This window comes from Dipodomys spectabilis, unplaced genomic scaffold, assembly GCF_019054845.1.
Source record: "Dipodomys spectabilis isolate Male_0828 unplaced genomic scaffold, ASM1905484v1 ptg000532l, whole genome shotgun sequence".
NCBI lineage: Eukaryota > Metazoa > Chordata > Mammalia > Rodentia > Heteromyidae > Dipodomys > Dipodomys spectabilis.
The window spans coordinates 2,667,891-2,680,239 of record NW_024871209.1 but is presented as its reverse complement, the minus strand read 5'-3'; the positions used below and the strand labels follow the sequence as shown (position 1 = coordinate 2,680,239).

The window sequence follows — 12,349 nt, the reverse complement described above, 5'->3', positions numbered from 1 at the left end:
ATTTTCCTAAAGGGAGTCCAGATAACCTGTATTTCATTCACTTAAATCATTTCTGTGATTTTAAAAAGTCTCTATCCCCAAGGTTCATCATCAAATAACAAAGGAATACACTTTACCTCCAAAAATTGACTTATGAAATATTATAACACAAATAAAAATAAGGACTTAAAAGGAAAACCAGTGCTACCAATTTTAGAACTCATTTTATATTTGTGTGTGTTTTTCCATCTTATAAATTTCCTGTTAAGACAAATATACGTGCAGCCAGAACTGATGCCTAATGAATTCCTACAACTACCCATAAGTTGACTTGAAACAGCCAGTGTCTTTGAACAAGCATAATTTATGCTGTCAAATATCTTGAGTATCACTACTGTATCTATCCAATGATGATTTATAGGCTGTCCTTCTTAACAATGGCCATTTACCTGTAAATTATGATGGAAATTATGCTCTAGAATCGATTACCCTCCATTTAATTGATCTCCCATCCCCTACAGACCAACAGGAGCAATTCCTGAATCCTTTGGACATTTCCAGTACTTGCTGCCCACACTGAAAATAAATTGTTGCATTAGAATTATTCATGTAAACAGCATGTAACTTTAGGATTCCTACAAGATCAAGAAAGATAGAATTCTTCCTTAGATATGTTGTCTACAAATGGAGAAGAGGAACCAACAAAAGTGGGATAAGAATAGCTAGCTTCAAGCTGAGTCAAGACAGTAGCAAAAGGACTCAGACAACGGCCAAGTGTAGCTCAGTTCTAAGGGTTTATATGTAAACATCAGGATAAAATAGAGGGTATTTATTTCAGGAGCAGAGATAGCAAAAGCAAGATTAGTGAAGAGCCTGGTCGGGTAAACCAAGCTATAAAAAGATAATTGCTAAGACCAAGAATTGTGGTGAATGTAATTTTCCAAATAGAACCTGATCAGAATCTCTGGGAATCTTTACTTTTGTTTATTTTTCACTATTTTTAAGTAGTTGTACAAAGGTCTTTTAATTTAAAAGGTTGGTTTGTAAGTGCAAGGCCCTCTGATCAATGGTACCCTTTCCATCATTCTCCCCCAACTTTCCCCCACTACTGACTCACCTCAAATCCCAGATTCTCTCTCTCTCAGATTGCATTGCCCAAGGCATATCCTTAGCATTTATTTCTCAAGTGCAAAATAATGCTCTGTGTATTTCAGTTTATTTCGTAATTCCATACTCAGCCCAAAGCAGGAGGACCTCTCCATCTCTCTGTTTACAGTATCTACATCATTCCTGATATATAGTAGACACTAAAAGAAAACGTATGATATATGAAGGAAGAAGTGAAAGGATGGCCAATAGGTTGCCTAAAATCACAGGGAAATAAGTCAAAGACTGATATATGTGAGCATCAGGAAAAGACAGTCGATTAAAGTATGTCTTTGGGCATTTCTTTGGATGTCTTCCTTCTCCTGAGCCTTATTATGTCAGAATATGCCCTGTTCTGAGGATGAGAGTCAGGGGAAATGTGAGCACATTTATGATATTCTGTGCCCTTGACACATTTTCCTTCTTTATTTTCCCCTTACAAGACCCCTTAAGAGTTACAGTTATAGATGAGGTTAGAGGTAAATCATTGATGTCATAAGGCAGAATCTAATTTTCAAAATCAAGTAGCAGCCAACACAGGGTGTAAAGCTGGAATTGATACCCAGGGTTTTGGGTGTAAATCATACATGTGGTTTGTATGTGACTATGTGACTACTTGCTGTTCTCTTTCCCAGCCTGGGATGAAATATAGGTGCTAAAATGCAATATGCATTCTTTAATTAAAAACATAACTGCATTCAAGAATTTAGCTTCTTGTTTTACCTGGTGTAAATGAGATTTGCGCTTGAAGCTTTGTGCTTGTCCAGCGGGCATTCTAACCACTTAAAACTATGATCCCCTTTTGCTTTTGTTATTTTTTTTTAAATAAAGTTGGTTATGCCTGAGCAGGCCTAGACTAGTTTCTCCCATTTACACCTCCAGGGTGTCATCAAGCTCAGCTTTTTGTTTATTGTAATGGGGTCTCACAAATGTTGTGTCCTGACTGGCCTGAACCAGGTCTTCCCTGTCTCCACTTCCCAACAGCTGTGATTACCAGTGCCACTCCACATCCAGAAAGCATTTGCTTTTGTTGGATTGGTGGCTGGCTTCAGTTAAACTTGTTTTGTTTGAATTCTTGAAAACAATAACCTTAAATATTTGAATATTGGGTAGCATCTATCTCTCTTCTCAAGTTAAGAGATGTGATGTAACCTTCAAATGGGAAAAATAAGAATACCTAATAAAAATCAAAAGTTTATTTAAAGCTAGGATAAAAAGGAACCAAATTATAGTCAATGTGCCAAGCAATCTCATGATTATTCCAACTAATCTCTTCAGAGATTTCTGTTGTGATTTCATTTGTGTCATTTTGCTTTTCTTGGCTACCAAAACATCTAGAAGCTAAGATGTTTGTTTCTGAACATTAGCAAACATACAAGTTAATGTTATTAGGTGCCAATCATATGTAAGTCTGAGCAGTACATACCAAGAGCTTAAGAAGTTACTGTGTGAGAGAGTACTTCCTACCCATGTCTTATTTTTGCCTACAAATAAACCCATTTTTCACTAAAGACCCACTACAAATGCAAGCTAGTATAAGGAAGAGGGTATGATCTAGCCACTTTTCACTTGTCACTGGCACTGGAGACAAAGCATGCTCTCCCAGACCCTGCCTCAGCCCTCCTGCCCAAGTCGCTAGAGGATTACAGGAAGGATCTCTGTGTCCCACGAAAACTGTGGGTGGGTGAACATCGAGTCCACGTTTTTCTGTCTGTGCCCACTTATTCTGGATTAGTATCCATTGTGGTACTTGACCCACACCTCTGTTTTGAGATGTGCTCTGTGAGCACCTTCAAGAACTCTAAAATCCTAACTCTGTGTCTGGTAGGTTCCATCTTCAAGGACCCCCCAGAGATGACTCTTTAATCTCTGAAATGTCATGGGAGTGTCTGGGTCTCCTGATCATCCCTATACGGGGCAGAGCAGCACAGAGGCTCCTGTTGCTCTGGGACCCACTCACTGGCTCCCAGGATGGAACCAGGTTGTGCCAGTGTCTTCCCACTGCATCAGGAAAGCCTGAGCCTGCCAGTGGCCACAGATCTCCAGAACCACAGCCTAAGCCTGTCTACTGTCTGTCTTCCCAAATCTTCCATATTCTTTTAATCTGTCAATTGCTCAAGTTCCTTATTAATGATTTGAGGGGAAAGGAAACACATTCTAGAGCCCCAACTGGCTTCTTTTTCTATGTTCTTTTTTGGACTCAGAAAATTGGGCATTTAAAGGCCATGCACAGCAGGTACTTTTCCTCATGACTTTTTAAGTGACAAGCCTTAGTTCATCTCATGAAAAATTAAAGTTCTCTATTATTACAATTTAAGAAAGCATAGTCTAGTCCTAGGATATCGTTGTGGCGATAAGCTCCCAAGAGAGCTTTGGGCTATCCTGAAATGTCCACTCTGCTTTTGTTCAAACTGCCTTGCTCACCAGTCCTAAGGGCTCTGTCTGTTTCATGAGGAGAGGGTAATCCTGTGAAGAGTAGAAACCAAGGGACTATTAAACCATAGACCAATAACCATATAATTTCTAAGAGTTTCTTAGGTCCCTGAACATCTCCAGCTTATGACCACTGATAACTGAGCTTGTACAAGTCAAGACACAAATGTATTCTACCATTCATTCAGTAATTCATCTGACCAGCCTATCATTTCAAATCCACCTAACAAGCCTATCATTTCTCCTGCCTTCATTCATCCAACAACAATGTCTTCACCCTACCTATTTTTTTTCCCCTGGGGAATAGTGACATTCAATGGTCTGAGCTATTGATTTATGAATGTAATAAGGCAGTGTCCCTTCTACAGAGGAACTCAGAGGAAGGTGGGATGAGGAATGCATGGTGGTAACCCCTATAACTGGGATACTTAAATAGAGCTCTGGGATCATGGCAGAGCTTGAGCTTAACTGGAAAACCCAAAAAGGACCTGTGTAGGAAATAGTGTTTGAAACAAACTCAAAAATGAAGTTTCACATAATGCTGAAAAACAGTCATAGCATGAGTTAAGGGATAGGGACCTAAAGAATTGTGACTCTTTGTACTGAAACTTCCTTATGCCTTGCTTGGAGTTTCTAATAATAGTCAATGTCAATGAGTTCCTTTATATAGAAACTTACTATTTAGGGTGAATAAATGGCATACTGTCATTGAAGTAAAAAGCAAAAGTCAAAAGGAAATTATATGATAGAAATCCTGGCCCCAAACCTAGGGTCAGTAAACCTTTCTGAGAAAGTTTTTCCTAAGATTAGTAAAATAATAATTGTGAAGAGATAGATAAGGTCAAAGGAACAAGTTATACCCAGATTGTGCTAAAGCAAACTTTAAGTACTAGTATGGGCTTTGAAATAAATTAATTTTCATAATCGCATTATTATAAAGTCATTCTTATTTTCTCCATATGAGAAAATAGCATGGATCTTGGTACAAATTACTTTGGGGATCAAGGCAATTTTCAAAGGATGTGTTCTGGACTACTCCTATTTTTAAGGAATTTCATGCCAAACTAAGCAGTGGTCCATACTGCCTTGTTCATGGAAATAGCCTGGCAGTTTTTCAAATTGCCAAAACAAGACTTGTGAAAAGATACATTCAAGTAAAATACCATACAGTTTGGTGGTCCCCAGTCCCCAGGGGATTCTGAATCACACTGCAAATCTGAAGCAGGAGGGAGGAGGAATTGTAGAGCAAAGGCAGTAATTACTGCTCAGTAGAGGATGGACAGATGATGGCAAGCTCACAGGGAACAAGGTTTTAGATTATTTTCATAGGCAACTGGATCCACTGTTGCTCTACCTGCTTCCAGGTACTGAATTATAAGGGTAGAGTACCCTTAAGGGGTTTTGATAATTTGGGCTCTGGTCTGTCAATGCATTTTCAGATTCTGGAGATAAAGGTTATTTACCATTTCTACCGATTTCCTTTTGGTGAACCAAACACTCAAGAGTACATTCTTAGTTTCAGAACAAGAAACTCTCTGAAGGCAAAAAACAAATAATTATAACAATTCTAGTTAAACTATTAAATTACTTCAAAACAAAACCATGCAGCCCTGGTTTTAAGAAAGGGTAATCTTCCTTCACAATATATGTCAATAATAGATAAAAAGCCAAAGATAAAATTTGGGATTTAGCTATTGAGTACAGAACAATTTTTTTTTTCCTTTTGATTTTTTTCTTTTGGGAGACAGAATCTCCTTATGTAGCCAAGGTTGGCCTTGAATTTTAATCCTCCTACCTCAATCTTGGTAGTACTGGGATTATAAGCACACATTAATATATTGATGCTGGACCTAACAGGTGCCATCTTGGCAAAGTGATGAATGATAGGGAATTTCCAAGAGCTCTTAAGAGGCGAAACCCCACCTTCAGCCCCAGGTGATAGGTGTACCTGATTACCTACAGGCAGTGGTGGGGACTTGGACAATAGATTATTGCACCTGTCAGACCTTTACCATGAATTCCTGAGACTGAATTCTCTGTGACCCTGCCCCCTAACCATGACTATTTACACCCCGACCACCTCGGCCACCATTTTGTGCCATGCCTCCTGTCTCCTGAATCTCCTCACATCAGCATGGGGTCCCTCTTCAACTCTCCATTAGATTTGATCTGGTTTGTTGAGACTGTCAGATAGCAAAGACAGAGCAAGTTGCTTTTAAAAAAATTATTATTAATATATATATTTATCTATGATAATGACTGGGAGCTGTGGCAGCCTGCTGGACTGTATCCTGGATGACCTTCTATGACTACTGCTGTCTAAGGAAAGAGGCCATGAGGTCATGTGGCCTCTGGCACTTCATTCTGTAGGCCTCCATTTCTTCCCTGTGGGCTCTGGAGTTTCATATATGCTGTTGTAGGGCCACTTTCTCTGGTCAGCCTGCATGGTCTCCCTGAGATAGAGCAGGCTGGCCTGCTCTGCAGTCAGTGCCCTCGTCAATTTCTCTTGAGTCTTGCCTCCATCATCTCTGTCGGGATTGCTCTTAGGGGTGCTTTTTCTTTTTCTTTCTGCTCGTGTCTCCCTTCAGGTTTTCTTGGTGCATATCCACAAGCCTCGGTAGTTTCTTCCCCAACTCTCCTCCAGTCTCCTCATTCATCCTACACACTACTCAGAGCAGTCTCCTTCCCCTCTTCTTCAGTGCAACAAAAATACTTTGCAAATGAGTGACAGCATTTGTATCGCCAACAGCCTTCTTTCCAGTAGGATCCAGAGCTGTGCGTGTGGTTGTGGATCTTCACATCCTCCTTGTATATGGAGCAGGCCATGGCCCGCTCCTGACCCCTGATGACAACCCCGTGCCTCAAATATTCCATGTCTGGGCTTCCATCAGGACCAAGAGCATCTCGGCTGGAGGATCCTTCAGGTGATCCTGGCCACCGTACTTCTGCAGGATGCTTGCTTTCTGCTGTTCTTTTCCTTTTTAACTTGGAAGTTCTAGCTTCGTTGGGATGGCCTGCAGGTGCCCCTCTGAGCTTTTGCCATAGGCCTCCCAGGCAAACACCCGTGCCTGAGCCATGGCAACGGTATCTCCGGTGTACTGAATGAAGTTATCCCTCGCATAGCTCACTTCATCTGGGCGCTTCCCCGCATTGGCATTAGGATTCTCCCTCATCGCTCGGGTTTTTGGACCATAGTAGGAAGAATCTGGATCTCAGTTTCTCAAATATTTCTCTGTATCCTCTCGAATCCTCAGTTTCCGGATTGTCATTCGTCTCTTAAGAAAGTCAACATTCCGCCCAGGCCCGTCGCTATGATCTGCGTGTTTATCTTCATCCTCATCTTCACTGCTGTGATCTTGATCCACGTGAGAGTTCGGCTCCTTTGCTCCCCCCACCCGTGTCTTGGGGAACGAGCTTGTCCCACTGGTTCTCGCGAGGCCGGATCTTCTCGACGTTTCTGGGCTTTCAGCATTCGTTTTGCCAGGTCCACAGTTCTCACGTGATCCTCCGGATGGTAGCCATTCCAGCCATCTCTCTTCCGGGACGTGAGCTGCGGCTGGACGTGCTGGTCGGGCGCTCCGCGAGGCCGGGTTACCTTGGCGCCCTCTCGCCGGGGTCTCTCGAAACAGTCCTTCTTGCCGTGCCTCGGGCCCCGCCGCTCTCGCTGGCGCTCGGCCGTCCCCGGCGCCCCTCCCGTACCGCGGTCCCGAGGAGCTGGGCTGCCTGCGTTTCTCGGGCCTCTCGGGCCCTCTCTGTGCCTCCCGTGGAGTGGGGTCCCCCCGGGGCGTGGCCCGGCCTGTGTCCGCCCATGCCGACCGCATGGTGCACGGGCTTCCTGTGGGTTACAGCGGCCAAAGGGGCCAGGGGTGGCGGCCGGCTCTGCCTCACCCGGCGGACAGGAAGAACCCGCCCTCGACTTCCGCTTCCCCTTCCGGGAGGGCGGCCCTGGCCGGCGCAGGGCGTGGCTGCTCAGGGGCTGGGATCGGAGGATGGAGGTCCCGAGATCCCCAGACAGCTGGGACAGGATCGTCCACGCCAAGCAGCCGGAAGTGGTACTGTGCTCAAGTGGTAGGGTGCTAGCCTTGAGCAAAACGGCCAGCGCCCAGGCCCTGATTTCAAGTTCTCAGACAGACAGACAGACAGACACACACACACACACACTGCAAGGAGTTTCCCATAGGGAGCCCTGGGGCAGGGGTGCTCTGGCTGAGAGCAGCCCTGGAGACCGCAGGGACCCTGGGGCAGCCGACCCAACTCACCTACACAAGGCTGGCTCTGCAGAAATCCAGAAACTTCCCCTAACCACTAGGGACAGATACCCAGCGCCTCACACCCACAGAGCTCTCGGGCTTCAAGTGCCAGGCCCCAGAGAGGAAATGGACCAGTACTGTTCAGTTGTTTGAGTCCTCCCCTCCTTTAATAAAAACCAGTGGCAAAAATTGGGGGTCTACATGCACAAGAATCAAAGATATCTTGATCTTTGAGATCTCTCACCCCCGGGGACAATGTGATTCCTATCATATGAAATAGTATAACAAAATAAGAACTTCTCACACACGGAGACTCCTGGACAGTTGGGAGGTATCTGAAAGGAGCCTGTTGGTTGGCTTATATGTGTTATCTTGTATGGTCTTCTAGGATTCTGCAAATCGAACATTAGTCCCCCACCTTTGTACAGGTGAGAAGACTGCAGGAGAAGAAGGCAAATCATATTGCTTGAGGCTTTGCGGTGTTAAGGGCTTGCATGGTGGACACAGGATTAAAGAAATAATTCTGTCAAAATATAAAACTTGGGCTGTCCTGGCAGGACTGACTCCCCAGGTCCATCGAAGCACCAGACACATCCTTACCAGCTTGCCTGCAGGCCGGCATTACACATTCGTCCCTGAGCTCAGCCCAGAAAGTCCCCATCACCCTAAGCAGAGCATTCCACTCTGGGCCTGAACAAGGACACTACCCTGGGCCCCCAAGAGACCAGCGCTCATGTTTTCTTTTTCCTTGTCAAAACCTACATAGACCCTCCCCAAATCCAGTCCTTGCACAACCTCCCCTCGGGAAGGTCTGTGCCCCTCCCTGGCAATGAACAGTCCTAGCCTGTTGTACAAGTCCAGCCTGTTCCTTTCCTTTCTCCTCCATTTTCTTAACAGTCCTAAATAGAGCATGCTATTGGTTGTTAAGAACATTCATTCTTGCTGTATATATTACTGTGCTAAGAGTGTATGATAAAGAATATACTATATTCTATGGTAGTTCTTAGACTTTAACCTAAGTACTGTCCTAGTCAGAGTGTTCACTGGGTGCAGCTTCTGAACCAGCCCTTCTGGGGTGCAGAAGGCTCTGCAGTTGTATCAAGAATTGCAGTGATACCAATGCCTTAGAGGCTGCTGGTCAGGTGACCTCATTTTGGGTGTAAAGGCTTAGAGCATGTCATCTCAACACAGAAGGATACTCTTAGCTCTTTTAGATACAGTGCTTGAGAGTATTTGCATTAAATAGCAAAAGTGAGTTCTCAGGATCTATGAGTTTGGGGTCATTGTTAATGACAGTGTCTAAATTTATATCCCCAGGAGGCACATTTAATTTCACTTTACTGAACCTATCAACAGAGTTTCAATGGCTGTCTACAAAAATATTCATAGCTGACATTTGTCAGGTGCTTTATACCTTAAATGTCTTTTCATGTGTGATCTTATTCGGTTCTCGCAAAATGTGTGAATAAAACTAAGAAGGCACCATTGCTAATGTGATTTTAAGGTAATAGAGGATTAAGGTTAAGAGACATAAGGTGCCATGTAGCTCACTGCTCTGTGACATGGACTGTATTAAGATATTAGGTTGTTCTGACTTTAAATATCACACCAAGGCATAATTTGCAAGTCCTTCACATTAGCAGCCTAGTGCCTTCTGAGGTGGTAAAGAAAAAAATGCTGAATTCCTACCTCCAAAGTTCTGGGAATTTGCTGGGTGTGTGTGTGTGTGTGTGTGTGTGTGTGTGTGTGTGTGTGTGTGTGTGTGTGTGTGTGTGTGTGTGTGTGTGTGTGTGTGTGTGTCCTTGTTGATATTTCCCTTTGATTGCTGCCTTTTTGTTTATATGATATTCATTCTCTGTTCATGTCTGTGTCCAGGTTTTTCTTTATTGTAAGAGTACCAGTCCTATGGGTTGGGCTCATCCTTTCCCAGGATGATCCCATCTCATCAAATTACATCTACAACAACCTTGTTGCCACCATATAAGGCCACATTGTGATATATAGCAGGTTAGGACTTCAACAGGAGAATGTTGAGGGAACACAGTTCCACTCCTAGTAGCATATCCCCGGGCTAGCAAGTACATCAGTACACCTAGGTGAATCATCACCCACAATGGAAAGACCCTTTCCAGTGAGTCTTGACCATTCCAGAGAATGAGACAAGATCCCTGGGTCTGCCACAACAGCTCTGGCCAGAGCTATTGACTACCCTCATTATCTGTGGGCTATGAGCAAATCTAGAAAAGATGAAAAACTCAAGAATTTTCTTTGCATCAAGAGGACTGTTTGTCAAAATTAGAAAAACAGTCCCTAAATCTGTTCTGACAACAGTCAATGGACATTTCTTATAAAGCATAAAAGGAGAAATCAAAGTTAGAAATCAAAGTTACTATCAGGGAAAATTTGAGCACTCTTAATGTGACAATCTGAAATCTAAAATATTCCCCAATCCAGAAATATCTAAGTTGCCAAAGGAAAATTCTACACTTGAGGTCACATGACAATGGAACTCAAACTTTGGGTGAACTAAATATAGTGAAGAAAGTGGTTTTCCACTAGGTACATAGGAGTGTGAGCGGCACACTAATTTTGTTCTTAGATTGATTCTCATTTCTAAGATACCCTGTTAGGCACATGTGAATATTACAAACTTACAAAGAAACTCCAAATCTTAAACACTTCTTGTAACACTTGGGAAATTTTTCAGATCAGAAATACTCCATTTGCAATGCTATTTCTGTTATCATTTCTGGAGTTAAAAGTTAACCCATTTCAAAGTCTAGCCTTAGTTTATAAAACTTACTAGTATTAAATAACATTATCTTTGATTCTGTTTTTGGCAAAATATCATAACAATATTTATTTTTGGATATTTATAAAAATACCCAAATATTTGCTAATGTATTAATGTTTGTCTAAAATAGGTTGCTAAGTGTTTAAAAACCAACTCCAATGTGAAACAAGAAATAATAATTGTGATTATTGTATTTTAAAATCTAGGTAACCTTACTTTTGCACTGGAAGATTAAAGCACATCTTTGGTTAGAGTCTTTGTTTACAGGCCTGGGTATGTCTTTCAGGGGGCAGGTCATCATTTTAATTGACAGAGGGGTGTGCAGATCTGTCAAGAGGATTTGTTTAAACTCCTCTGGACTGTCTCAGAACTTACTGTGCAATGTGTGAAAACAACTCTTTCTCAGTTAGGAGAATGACATCTTTGGGGAGTTGTCTTTGAAAGGATGCAGTCACAATATTCACACCCTGAATAGGGATTATCTCACAAGATAAATAGCTATGGCTTGGTTCAGACAGAAAAGCATTTTGACAAGGTCAAAGACTCTCTTCTTGTTCCTGAGGCTCCCGTTCCCTGGGACACATAGGTTCCTTGTCTGAGTGTAACAGCTAAGGGACTGGAGGAGAGACAACTCATTAATTTTGTCAATAGCCAATTCCTTTCCATCTCAGCTTTTATAGACTGTCTTGAGCAAAAAAATGAGCTCTTCTGTATTTTCTTATTCCAGTCTCAGAGTAATTTAAATATGGACCTTTCTATTTTCAGCTAATTCCTTTCTCTTTGTATGACATGCACAGACCCTTTGAATCATCCCCCTCTTTTTCCTCCCAACGTCTAATCATTTTTCTTCCCAGTTGGAGCATCACCTATAATCAAATCAGTTATAGATCTCCCTCACCCTCAGCACAGTGTCCTTTCTTGCCTTTTTGCAGTTATTTGTTTCTTCTTGATTGACAGCTCTCTCCTCAGTCTCTGCCTGCATCCTTGTACATTTCCCCCACCCCTCATCCCAGAAGAGGATGGAGAGTGTCCAGCCCATGACCCATCCATACCATCATGTGGCCCCAGCAGCAGACGTTACAAGAACACCTAGCATCTCCATTCTGCTGAGTTTAGAGAGATGTCAACAGGATCTTTTATTTTCATTAACACAATTCTCTAGGTAAAGATTTTTGCTTTGACAGAAAGATACAAGAGAAAGAATAGCGAAGGTGAGTGTGGAGGTTAGGATGATAAATGTGAATACCCTCTGTAGGACACTGGGGGAGACATTGTAGGTAGAAGTGAGCACAGATTCCTGCAGGACACAATGAGCAACCCAGAGCTAAACCAAAAGACAGGAGTCAGAGTCTCTGCTTTGGATTCAGGCATCAGCTGCGTGTTTAAGTTTTCATTATGTATGAAATAGAGTTCCCTATTTAAAGACTCCGGTACCCCTCCCAGCAACTTGATGGAATGATTTTGCTCCAGTTTTGTAGAGAAGGGGCCTTATGTCCCACATAATTAAATTATGTGGCCCAGTTTGCGAGAGGCGAACTGAATGCTGTGTCCTCTCTGCTGTCCTAGTATCAGAAAGCATAAGCAGTCAGCAGTTAAGAAGAATCTCCTGGTTTCTCGCAAAAGCTTGTCAGACTTCTTGCTGACATATTGAGACTTTTGTTTGTTGTTCATGGTCTGAAGTGTTTCAAGAAATCTGTAGTTGAATTAGCTAAACTTGAATCATGTTCTTGAGAGAAATGAAGAAGAG

The 12,349-nt window shown here is 42.7% G+C and overlaps 1 pseudogene; it reads right to left on the bottom strand.

Annotated features, from left to right (window-relative positions):
* Positions 1-5,867: 5,867 nt before the first annotated feature.
* On the bottom strand, positions 5,868-11,584 carry LOC122099768 (annotated as a pseudogene).
* Between the last annotated feature and the right edge of the window lie 765 nt (positions 11,585-12,349).